This window comes from Hyaena hyaena, unplaced genomic scaffold (genome assembly GCF_003009895.1).
Source record: "Hyaena hyaena isolate Hyena2069 unplaced genomic scaffold, ASM300989v1 scaffold_488, whole genome shotgun sequence".
Classification (NCBI taxonomy): domain Eukaryota; kingdom Metazoa; phylum Chordata; class Mammalia; order Carnivora; family Hyaenidae; genus Hyaena; species Hyaena hyaena.
In genome coordinates, this window is record NW_024081122.1 from 728,335 (window position 1) to 741,547 (window position 13,213).

The 13,213-nt window shown below is 39.8% G+C and overlaps 1 long non-coding RNA gene across 1 annotated transcript in view; it reads left to right on the forward strand.

Moving 5' to 3' along the window:
* LOC120246815 overlaps positions 1-13,213 on the forward strand; it is a 486,271-nt gene that overhangs the window by 249,322 nt on the left and 223,736 nt on the right. The window lies entirely within an intron of this gene.

Consider the following 13,213-nt stretch of genomic DNA (forward strand, 5'->3'; position numbering starts at 1 on the left):
TGTTTATTATCATTCTCAGTGACCCACTTAAGGAATATATAATTCCTGTCTCTGCAACTATATGCTCTGTGGCTTAAAGATCCTGTTTCAGAGGGAACACTTCCATCAGGGGACACTGAAAAGGTTCCTTTAGATTTTAAGTTGCAACTTCTGTCTCGTCACTTTGGGATCCTTATAACAAGATACCAGCAGGCAAGAAAGGAGTGATTATCCTGGCATAGGCAATTTTCCTTTATCATCAGAAGGAGGCTAGTTTGTTGTAACACAGTAGGACAGGGAAGAATATGTTGATCTACTGGATCTACTGGAATGTTATCTCTTGGTACTCTTTTCCTGTTTTCAGTCTTGGTGATAAATGGTCAAGTGCAGTAGTCACAGGCTGAGAGGGTTGGTGCTCTGGGTTATCCCACTATAAAAGTCCCCTAAACCTGGGGATGTGCTGGCCAAGGGTCAGGGAAATCTAGAATGGGTAATACAGAAGGGAGATGATGAGTTTTAAGTGGACACTCAGACCAACTACAGAAGTAGTAGCTGTGGTAGGTCCCATTAGTCTTCCTCTTACAAATTTCTTTAGGGAAAGAGATCAACCAGAATCCTGGAAGATCTGTTTCAAGAACTTAGACTATGAAGAAACTGGATCTAAGGGGATGGTAGTGGATGCTGTACTCTGCTGTGCTGCTCAGATCTATCCTACAAAACTGATTCTCCCAAAAGCTGGTAGTGTTAGTAGCTGAGCTGTTCTTTGGAATTTTCCTCAGCCAAAGAGAGCATAACTTCTCTTCTAAGGTCACACCCATTACTTGGGGGCCGTACACATCCAATGACTGGTCGATGCAGAGCTATGAAGGGTTGTACCAGCTCCAGAGCACCTTTGGTATTTGCCCAAGGTCTTTATTGCTAACTCATTACAATTCAACTTCCTTCTCTGTTCATTCTCACTTGCTTCACTTCCCAAAGTTATCAATACAGAGGACACTCCTAATAAAATTTCTGCATACACATCACTATCTCAGTCTGTTTCTCAGAGAACCCAATCTAATACAATATACACAGCCAATAAGTATCAGATTCTTCAGGCAAATACTCAGCAGTTTTTGAGAAAAATGATAGACAATTTAATAAACGCTTTTGACAGCCACCGTGTTAAGAACTTTACATCTAGTATCTCATTTAATTATCAAAATATCCCTGTGAGGTATCCACTGTAATTATCCCCATTTTATGAATGAAAGAAAATTAAAGCTTAGGAAAATTAATTACTTTTCAATGCTCTGTTGCTAATCAGGGGAGAAAGAGAAATGAATTTAGACATAGCTAAAAACCTTTCTGTTAGAAGATGGGAAGAACCTTTAAGTCTTAGTGATATAAGCTTGGTTCTAGAAATTTTAGCCATTTCAGAATGTAGCAGTAAGAAATGAATTAATACATAATTATTCTTTAAAAATTTATGGCTGATTTCTGGAGACTCTTGCCTTGATGATAATAGTCAATTATTCCAAACTTAACAAAATTATCTGATCTTTAAATGATTTCATGTGACATGCTACAGACAGCTTTCCCATCAGCTAGCTAAGATTCATTTTTTTAAAAAAGCTGTGAAATAATACCATTTTAAGGCTGAGAATGGCATGGAGAACATTTGATTCAAAACTCTATGAACTGAACTTCTAAAGGAGAGGGACCATATCCCTCCAAGTTAGCATAGTGCCAGGAACAGCTTTCTTAAAGTCAATGAAGACCCCAGAGGAGTCCCACAGATGTTACTTAACTTCCCTGAGGTTGGATATGTTTGTGGCAATGCAAAACCGAGCCTAGTTTTAGAGTCATTAGTTTTTAAAGACTTTTCCTGTACATTAACTGTCCCTTAGTTCATTGAGAGATCAGCCATAAAACGTAAATGTCCTTAAGAAATGAACTGTACATTCACACTCAACTATTCATGTGGAAATAGGTCTGTTGTCACCTTGGGTTAATGGAATTCCTTGAGGCAAATAGATGATTAAAGACTTTTGGATGCATGCAAGAGGGTCTTTCAGGTACCTCCAAAATACCACCTCACATACACTTTCTTCATGTGGCTTGGTTTTGAAATTTCTTGCATGCTTTGGTGGTGCTGATGGTCTCGAGGGGGAAAAGTCAGGAAGAAAAGGTGAAAATATGCCACATAGATCTTTTAGTGTGGGCAGCATAATGACAACCCCAAGCTGTCCCACTTGATCCACCACCACATTCATGCCAAATCTGCATTTCTCTGGGTTGCTCTCAGCTACTGAGTGAGTATGGCAAGGGTTTTAAGGCAAGTTCAATTTGGAAATACTACAGGACTTTTCCAACAGAGGACTTTCAGTTCTGCATATCCCTGCAGGCTGCTTGGGATGATGCAGCAATTGGAGGCCCTTCCTCTCAAACCTCTTTCCCATTCTTTCTGCTTCCATGGCTTTAGACTGGCATTCTGATCTGAAGGTTCTCCCATCTTACCCTGTTTCTTTCCTAAGAAATCCCTTACATTCTGATAATGTCTTGATACTTCCTTCTCAGAAGATCCAAACTAATGTAAGTGGTACAAAGATTGGTCTGAGAAAGCAGGTGGTAAAATGAAAATTTGGAACTGGCTAATTCCTGGTGGGCAAAACAAACACCATCCTGAGTGATGGGTTGGGCATGCATGCCCCTGGAACAAGGTAATAGCCCAGTGACGAAACGATTTCACCATTGTGACAATAGAACATGTCCTAATGGAGGGGAGTGTCATGGCAGGTATTGGGGAGAGCGATACCTACAAAGACACTAGAGTTGACTGATTATTGCTAAGTTCTGCTGAGGGCCTGCAGAGGCATAATGAGAAATCCAGCGCTATGGGGAAATCTCTGTGAAAATGAGGGAGGACCTGGTTTAGTGAGTAGATAAGAACCACAGAACCAAAACCAAATATAGGTGTATAAACCACACCATCTACTTTGTGTTTAAAATTAACAACTTTTCATTTAACTAAAATCTGTGTGTGTGTGTGTGTGTACTCTGCCAGCTTTTAGACATGGATGGAAGCTAACATATAGAAGGAAAGGAAAAATGGATATTACATTTCTGAATCACCTCAGTGTCTCCTAGAGGGGAGGGTTAGTTCACCCAATGGGTAATCACATTTGTTTCTAATCTTAAAATGTACAGAAAGCATCATTGATGATACTCAGTTATGTGTTAGCATAGCATAGCATTTGTCTTCTAAATAATATGGACCCTGTACAGACAACTTTAGAAACATGATTCACTTTGCTTGAAAATATAAATAGAAAAACCCACCAATAATTAAAATATGGTTATGATAAAATGGGTGAAGCAAAAGTGATACGTTACTGCCCCCAAACACTTGAGGATATGATTTCCTCTACTATTTTGATTCTATGTTTCTTTGATTGGACAATTTCTATCTTTTTCCTCTTTATTCTTTTTCTCTCATTCATTGTCTAGATTGACCAAAGGATATTTCCTTCAAAGCTGATTGTTGATGTTACTGAATTATTTTCTCAATTGCCTAAGAACAGCTTCTCTTAGTTCTGGAAACAATTCCCCTTTGTTGTTGCATCTTCAGTTCTGAGATTGCAGATATGAAATTTTTCTAAGTAGTGACTCATTGATCTTGTTTTTATTTAACATTTTTTGACACATTTTTCTTGTTGTTCTAAATAATTAAAGAAGTTTGGATCCTTTTATTTATCATATAGGAATATTCCACAAAAATCTTACACAGTACATTTTTAAGTTATTGCTGAGTGAGTTCTTATTATAATTATAGTCAGGGAAAAGTTTCTTGTCAGTGTAAGAAAGTTGTCAGTATATTCTAGTTCAAACTCTTTCTTTCATCAGTGAAAAGAAAATGAGGCTAATGAACTAATGTTGAGGACTAAATGTTTGTGTCCTTCCCAAATTTGTATGTTGAAATTTGAATCCCCAATATAATGGTATTTAGATATGGGTCATTGGGAGTAGTTAGGTCATGAGGATGGGCCCCTCATGATGGAATTAGCACCCTTATATGAAGAGACATGGAAGAGTGTGTCTCCTCTCTCTGCTTTCCACCATGTGAGGATCCAATGAGAAGATGGCCATCTGCAAGTGGCCATCACCAAACATGGGGACATGGTGCTCTAGTCTGACTTCAGCCTCAAGAACTGTGAGAAATAAATATTTATTGTTGAAGCCACACTGTCTATGGTATTTGCTATGGCAGCCTAAACTGGCTAAGACACTCTGGGATGTTACAATTTGTGGTCAACATGAAGTAGGACCAAAAGAGAAAATTTCACCATTTGGGCTCCTAATCTTACTGTTTTCAACAGAACTGTGATTGCCGTGGATTCCACAAGTTACTGCTGTTATGAAAAGAGTCCATTTTAACTGATTCTTGTTAATGATGTAAAAAGGAATTGGGGTGAAACTGAGGAATGATGAAGGGAATAGACCCAATACCCTATGACCCTGGGGACGGGTGGTAGGGAGATAAGGACTGGGGGAGAGCGGATGCCCCCAAACTTCTACATTTTCAGCAACTGTGTAAAAGGTGTATACTGTCATTACTGTTTTGAGAGCCATAATGAAAAGATGTTAGAGGAAGATGAATGAAAGCAGGGCCACTGGACACATACATAACAAATATAGTCACTAGGTGGTGACATTTTGTGTGTGTGTTCTTGCTCCAGCAAAGTACTGCATAGGCTTCATTTCTCAGCTGGTTTCCTTCCCCATGCCCCAGAAACCTCTGACTTCTCTCCATTTTCCTCTCCTGATCCCCATACCTTATCCAGAACTTTTGAGTTAAAAGTGCCTACTTCATAACTTGATTCAATTGTCATGTTTCTTAAGCTCTATAATTTTTTTAAATTTATTTCTGAGAAAGAGAGAGACAGTATGAGCAGGAAAGGGTCAGAAAGAGAGGGAGATACAGAATCCAAAACGGGCTCCAGGCTCTGAGCTGGCTGTCAACCCAGAGCCCAACGTGGGGCTCAAACCCACAAACGGTGAGATCAGGACCTGAGCCGAAGTTGAACGCTTAACCAACTGAGCCACCCAGGTGCCCTCTTAAAGTTCTTTAAATACAGAACAGCGATCAGCAGTAAGCCAGAGCTGGGCTACGGTTCATCTTGTAAATACATTTTTATTGGAATAGAGCCATGCCATTTGCATGAGTATCATTTATTGTTTTGGGAGTTGAGTAATTGCAACAGACCTGACATAGCACTCAAAGCCTGAAATATTACTCTCTGGCCTTTTATGGAGAGAATTTGTTGAATCCTGATTTAGAAAGTCCCTTCTACTCTCTTTTTATTCCACACTGACTTTTTATCTCTAGCTGAAGAAATTAAGCATTTTTCCTGTGAAGTGATGCATATTCTTAATGTGTCAGATCTTTTTTGCGTGTGTGATGTTGTTTAACTTGCTTCTCTATCTCTTCTGTTTCTTAACAAACTGGAAGTTAAGTTAAAAATCTTCATTAGATTGGGGCGCCTGGGTGGCTTTGTTGGTTAAGCGTCCGACTTTCGCTTAAGTCAGGATCTCGCGGTTCGTGGGTTCGAGCCCCGCGTCAGGCTCTATGCTGACAGCCAGCTCAGAGCCTGGAGCCTATTTCAGTGTCTGTATCTCCCTCTCTCTCTGACCCTCCCCTGCTCATGCTGTCTCTCTCTCTCTCTCCTAGAAATAAATAAAAATAAAAAAATTTAAAAAATCTTAATTAGATTATATATATATATATATATTTTTTTAATCTTACAAATGTCCTTGTTGGGGAGCCTGGATGGCTCAGTTGGTTAAGTGTCTGACTCTCAATTTCAGCTCAGGTCATGATCTCGCAGTTTGTGAGTTTGAGATCCATGTCAGCTCTGCTCTGACAGCACAGAGCCTGCTTGGGATTCTCTCCCTCTCTCTCTGCTCCTCCTCCATGCTTGCTCCCTCCCTCTCTTTCTCAAAATAAATAAAAAATAATCTTTAAAAAAATGTCCTTGCTATCCCAAAAGTCTTTTCTTTTTAAATCAGAAATGGTGCTTAGAAAAGGAATAAAAATAAAAAAGGCTAATGTTTACTGCGTGCTTCCCATTTTCCAAACATACTTGTCAATGTTGACTATATGGTAAGGATGTGAAGGAGAATCTAATATATTGGTAGAGGGAGACGTTAAGTTTATTTATGTCATAGATGTAAAGACGACAGATTAAGGTGTGCCTGGGATGCTCAGTCAGTTGAGCTTTGGACTTAAGCTCAGGCCATGATCTCGTAGTTTGTGAGTTGGAGCCCTGCGTAAGGCTCTATGCTGACAGCTCAGAGCCTGGAGCCTTTTTTGGATTCCATGTCTCCCTCTCTCTCTGCCCACACTCTGTCTCTCCTTCAAAAATAAATAAACATAAAAAAAATTAAGAAAAAAACATAGATCAAGAAATCCAGAAGAAAGTAGCCATTCAGTAAGATCTTCAAGAGAAACACAGAAAAAAAGAAGTGAGCAATTGTAGAATACTTATATTCTTGGCATTCAAGTAAAGATGCATCCCAAACATGGTAGAAATTTAACTAAGATGAGTTAGGATTTCAGTAATGACTGAAAGTGGAAATCTGTGACTCAGGGTTGCTAGCTATTCTCTGCCTCGCCTTCACTTTCTTGAATCCGTTCATTACTTTCCTGCCCTGCTCTTTGCTATGGGAGGCTGACTTTTGTGGCTGAAATCACTCAGCTTTCTTGCCTTCTGTCTTCTTTTTCTTTTTTAAATGTTTATTTATTTATTTTGATAGATGGGGGAGAGGGGGAACGTGACTAAGGGAAGGACAGAGGGAGAGGGAGAGAGAGAGAGTCCCAAGCAGGCTCTGCTCTGTCTGCACAGAGCCTGAGCTGGGGCTCAATTCCACAAATTGTGAGGTCATGACCTGGGCTGAAACCAAGAGTTGGATGCTCAACCAGCTGATCCACCCAGGTGCCTTCTGGCTTCTGATTGGGTTAGGCCAAAGGAAGTGTTCCATGCACAATCTCTGGGTACCTGCAGAGGATGAGTAACAAGAGACAGGCTAGTTACTTATTATAATAATTCCATGAGTACAGAATAGAAGTTTTTATAAGCCAGGTGCCGGTTTATATCAAAAGAAGAGATGATATTTAGAAATGTGAGCAGAGATAAAAGGAACTAAGAAAGGACTCCAGGGCTGGTAGCCACATGAAACAGTCCCAGCCCTGACCAGGAGAGGTATAGGGTGTGAGCCACAGCCATAGGAGAATGGAGTATTTCGTAGGGGAAGGTAGGGGTAAGGTATAGGCTGCCAGAATGATCTTATGAAAGGCATGATTTTCTGAGGCTCAGAGGTAATCTAAGAATTCTTCTGCTATAAGAGATCTTAGATACCATCTTGTACGATATGCCACGCCATGAAAAACTTTCTCCCTCAATATTGAATTTAATGTGTCTCTTTTGATTTCCAGGTTCTTCTTTCTCTGACAAATAGCCATCTTGGGTAACCAGTTCTCTTTAGCTTTATCTTCACTCCAGAGAAGTTAAGAAAATAATAAACTACACCTAGGTCTGCCAAACTGCCTGCCCTGCCTTGAGGCAAAAGCTTCAGATTCCAGCTTTCAAGTGACAATTGTCATAGCAGTGAGGGACTCCTTGGAGTCTACAGAAACACTTCAAGGATTTCTGATTTAGAAAAAAAATGGCAAACAAACCTAATTACCTTGAGCCAAGAGCAGAGGAGACATTTGCATTGGAAACACATCCAAATAGCTGCTGATCAACAATTAGTCTCTGATCATGGCTCTTTCAATTTTATTAATAATTATCAACCGAATAAGCCATATGTAAAGCTGGAGGGAGATGGTAGTGAACAAATGTTTACATGGCACCAAGTTCCCACCCACAAAGGAACTTTGAACAGAAAAGTTTCTTAAATAAGCAAGTCACTGGATGTGAGACACGAACTATTATCTCAAAATGGTGAGGCAGCTTTTCCTTTGTGTAAAATTCCAGATTTTTCTTTTGGCATGTACCTCTGTCCACATTGTGCTCTCCACAGACAATTGACCAGTTAGTGATGGTTAGGAGTAGTGAGTATAATGAATTGACATCTCTCTTAAGAAATCAAAGAGAAAAAGAATTTTGACTATTTGTTTTCCATGTGATTGTTGGAACAAATGATCACAGACTTAGTGGTTTAACACCACAGAAGTTTATTATCTTATAGTTCTAAAATTTAGATGTCCAACAGGGGTCTTAACTGGGCTAATGCTGAGTGTTGGCAAAGCTCTATCTCTTTTCAGAGGCTCTGGGGGAGAATCCACTTCCTTGCCTTTTCCAGGTTCTAGATGACATCTGCATTCTTGGCTGTGGTCCTCTTCCCTGTCATCAAAGCCTGTAACAGCTGGTCAAGGCTTTCTCACATCAGGTCACTGAGACTGCTGCTTCTGTCTTCATATGTCCTTCTCTGACTTCTCTTTGGCTTTTCTCTTTCCCTTTTATTTTTTATTTTTTTTTTAAATATTTTATTTATTTCTAGGAGAGAAAGAGAGAGAGACAGTGCGAGCAGGGGAGGGTCAGAGAGAGAGGGAGTCACAGACTGAAACAGGCTCCAGGCTCAGAGCTGGCAGTCAACACAGAGCCCAACAAGGGGCTCGAACCCACGAACCGTGAGATCATGACCTAAGCGAAAGTCGGACGCTTAACCAACTAAGCCACCCAGGCGCCCCATTCTCTTTCCCTTTTAAAGACCTTGTGATTACATTAGTATCAGCTAGGATAATCTTTGTATGTTAAGGTCATCTTTTTAGCCACCTCAAGTCCATTTGAAACCTTGATACTGCTTTGCTCTGTAATATATTAAAAGTTTTCGGGTTAGGGATGTGGCCATCTCTGGAACGGGGCATTACTCTGCCCATGACATCCACCAACAGTCACCAATCCTTGTGAGCATTTGGTGAACCTATCTCTGTGATAGACACTATGAAAGCTACAAGAGATGGATAAGACTTGATGCCTGTTTTCAACTAATATAGATGCTAGTTAATTGAAGAATAAGGGTAACACAAGACAATGAATGAATGCTCTGAGATGGTGTCACAAATTGGCAATTGTGTGCATCAAGCTTCGGTTATGTGTTTGTGTGGCAGTAACATGCACCTTCCGATCCACCTCAATCCTATTTCTCCCTTATTGTCTGATAGCTACACCATTTCACCCATCTGTATTCTCATGCCTACCTTAGGAAGGATCTGACGCTTTCATCATGATCAACGTATCACATGTATTCCACGTGTAAGTGAGGTTTCAAAAAGAATAAGAAGCAAACATGTCAAAAAACCAACCAAAAACAATGGCCCTTTTTATTCTGAACTATTGATTCAACACTCCCTGACCCGTGTGCCCTTAAATCTTTGTTTGGAAATATTTTAATCATGTAAATATAAGACTGAGGATAATTATAACAATCAGTTGTGAAGTTATTTTTTTAAAAAAATTAACAGCACTTTATTTATGTTTTAGAATATTTCAATGTTTTAGAATATTTCACTGTGTAATCCAAATACAGTTATTGAGATAGTTTATAATTTATGTGTGCTACCCTCTAATTTGCTAACTGTTGTCAACTACAGTCACCATGTTATGCATTAGATCCTTAGGCCTTATTCACTTATAACTGAAAGTTTGTAGCCATTTACCAACCTCTATTTTTTCCATCCTCCAGTCCCTGGAAACTAGTGAATTTTTTTTTTTGATGCACCATTAACTGTTTTTGTTTATCTTTTACCCATATTCTTCCTAAATAAAAAAACAACTGCATACTCCAAATTTATTTCTAAGAAATAGATTAAAAAGCAAGTCTAGATCTTGGTGATTCTAGAATTATCTGGAAAAAACGCTCTTAAATTTTTTTTCAGATTTATTCATTTAAAGAATTTTTTATAGTTTGTTATTTTTGAGACAGAGAGAGACAGAGCATGAGTGGGGGAAGGGCAGAGAGAGAGGGAGACACAGAATCTGAAGCAGGCTCCAGGCTCTGAGCTGTCAGCACGGAGCCTGATGTGGGGCTCGAGCTCACGGACCTAGAGATCATGACCTGGACTAAAGTTGGACACTCAACCGACTGAGCCACCCAGGCGCCCCAACATTTATTTATTTTTGAAAGACAGAGAGAGACAGGGCATGAGTGGACATGGAACAGAGAGAGAGGGAGACACAGAATCTGAAGCAGGCTCCAGACTCTGAGCTATCAGCAGAGAGCCTGACATGGCTAAAACTCTCAAGTCATGAGATCATGACCTGAGCTGAAGTCGAAAGCTTAACTGACTGAGCCACCCATCCCTGGAAAAATATCTCTTTTATTAGCAGTTTATGTTTCTGATAAATGCTAAGACCTATAAACATTGTCTAAGCATCTGTTACCTGAAGGACAAATAGATGACACATTTCCTGAGGATAGCAGAATAGACAATGCTCATGGATAATGAAACAGTGCATTCCCTCTCCTTTCATAAAAATCTTTCAAACAAGCTTTTGAAGTTGTCTCCCATGCTAAAGGATTAAGCCATTAACCTTAACAGTGCCAATGTGTTCTCACTTGCAAATCCCACTTAATTAGTATCCAAGGTAATATTAAGAGCAAATTTCATGCAGAGGAGCCTGTAAAAACATTAGCTGCTCATAGACATGATGGTCTTTTGAGACACAATGAAGGAAGAAGATGCCAGGCAGAATATAAACTGTTATCTATATAAATGATAAAGAAACTTGAACCAGGAGGATAGATTGCCGGAAGGCTTAGTAACCTACTACAGTGTAGCGCTTTCTTAAACAAACATTCTGTAATGATAGAAATAAATGTTCTAGATCTATGCCATCCAGTATGTCAGCTACTAGGCACATGTGGCTGTTGAGGACTAGACATGTGACCATTGTAAATGAGGAACTAAATTTTAAATTTTATTTCATTTTAATTTACATTTAAATAGTCCCATGTGGCTGAGGGCTACCATATTGGACAGTACAACTGTAATGATTCACTTTCCTTACTTTGCCTTACCTATCACTAATCCTCACACCTCCCTTCTCCAAACAACAACAACAACAAAACAAAACAGCAACAGCCTTCCACAGGCACCCTGTCCAGAGGGGCAGCAAGAGGCTATGCCTGGGTCAGGAGACCCTGTGGATCCTGGAGAAGATGGAGCAGCATTGGGGGTTTGATACTGAATTGTCAGCATGAGCAGCAAGACAGGGCCCACATCTGATACTTATTTCCAAAGGTTAATACAACAGATGCCAAGGTTCTGGTGGAAGGAGCAGAGTTCAAATTAGCATTAACCTTTCTATGTGAAGACCAAATCACCTGGACAGACTGGAATAAAAACTTCTTTAGCATTCCTTGTCTGCTTTGTGAACTAATTCACCCAAACACACTTAAACCATTTCTTACGAAGGGGGATCCCATTTGTGTTTTTAAATTGTGAGGAATGACAATGGGTGGGGACCCTTCAAGTTGGGTGAACCTTCTGTTATAGCAATAACTATTTCTGACACCCTGCCTGACAAAAATTTTTGCCTTCTGATTTATAGTTTGTTTCTATAAAGTCTTACCAAGGTGTATAAATAAAAGCACATTTAGCTCTGTCTATTGAATATGCTGAAATGAATAGTTTCATGAAATCCTGAGTGTCTTGTAGAATACTTGCTGAAGGGTCGCCATATGGAGAGCTCTTTGCAGTCGCCCTCGTAAACTTTTGTCTTCAAATGGAGTTTGCTTGAAAGCGTATTGGCTGTGTTGACAAATCTTGAGTGTAAGTGAAAGTAAGCTCTCAGTACTGCCATTTAATTCAGAGGTTGTGTTGCTAGGGCCAACATGGAATGGAGACATGAAGCTATGCCTTAATAAATATATTAAAAAGTACCTTCCTTTAGAAATGATTTTTTTCCCTTAAAATTTCCAGACTGTGTTAGATCGATTAATTTCAACCTGGTACCATTCTTCCCGGTATTTGCTGGTGAGAACAGTGAGCTGATGTATTACTAGCTTTGCATTCTGATGCTATGACTACTTTGTCAGGAAGTTTTCTTTATTAAATAACCTCTCAAAGGTGTTTATAGATATATTTGATATCTCTTTATGATTCCTAGGACACACATATTAGAATCATGGCATCACCCACATCAAGCTGGCTTGTTATACATAAAGATGTACAGAGCCATCTGTAAAAGGAAGGACAAAGACCATATTCTAAATACCCAGAGGCCAATTATTTTCATAGCATTTAGGTGACACTATTGGGTTTCGTTATGGAGCCAGTCATTTTCCAGCAACTCTGCTTCCTTTGTACCTAACCACTGCCCCCACGCCTAATGCAAAGTATCTTTACAAGCAAGGAGCACATTTCACTCTCGTCTCTCCCTCGCTTCCACTCTCTTCCTTCTTTTGTGCAACCTGCAAGGATACAGTTGACCCTTGAACAACATAAACTTGAACTGTGTGGGTCCACTGACATGCACATTTTTTCCAGCATAAACTGTAAATATATTTTCTCTAATGATTTTCTTAAAATTTTTTAACATTTATTTTTGAGAGACAGAGAGAGACAGAGCATGAGCGGGGGAAGGGTAGAGAGGGAGACACAGAATTCGAAGCAGCCCCCAGGCTCTGAGCTGTCAGCACAAGCCTTACGTGCAGCTCAAACCCACGAACCATGAGATCATGACCTGAGCCAACCGTGTTTAACTGACTGAGCCACCCAGGCATCCCTCTTATAATTTTCTTAATAACATTTTCTTTTGTTCAGCTTCCTTTATGGTAAGAATAAAGTCTATTACAGACATAGCATGTAAAATGTGTTCATTAACTGTTTATGTAAGGTCCTTGTCAACAGTAGGTTATTAATAGTTAATTTTAGGGGAAGTCAAAAGTTGTATGTGGAGTTTTGACAGCAAGTTTCTGGGGGGGGGCAGTTTGGTACCCCTAGCCATGACATTATTCAGTATCAACTGTAATTATTACTATGTAGAAAGGCTCTTGGCCCCACACTGATGAAGGTCCTGGGATGAAGCATACTTGGTTTTGCTTAAAAGCAGCCTGTGATGGGGCTGCCTGGGTGGCTCAGTGGGTTAAGCGACCAACTTTGGCTCAGGCCATGATCTCATGGTTTGTGAGTTCCAGCTCTGTGCTGACAGCTCAAAGCCTGGAGCCTGCTTTAGATTCTGTGTCT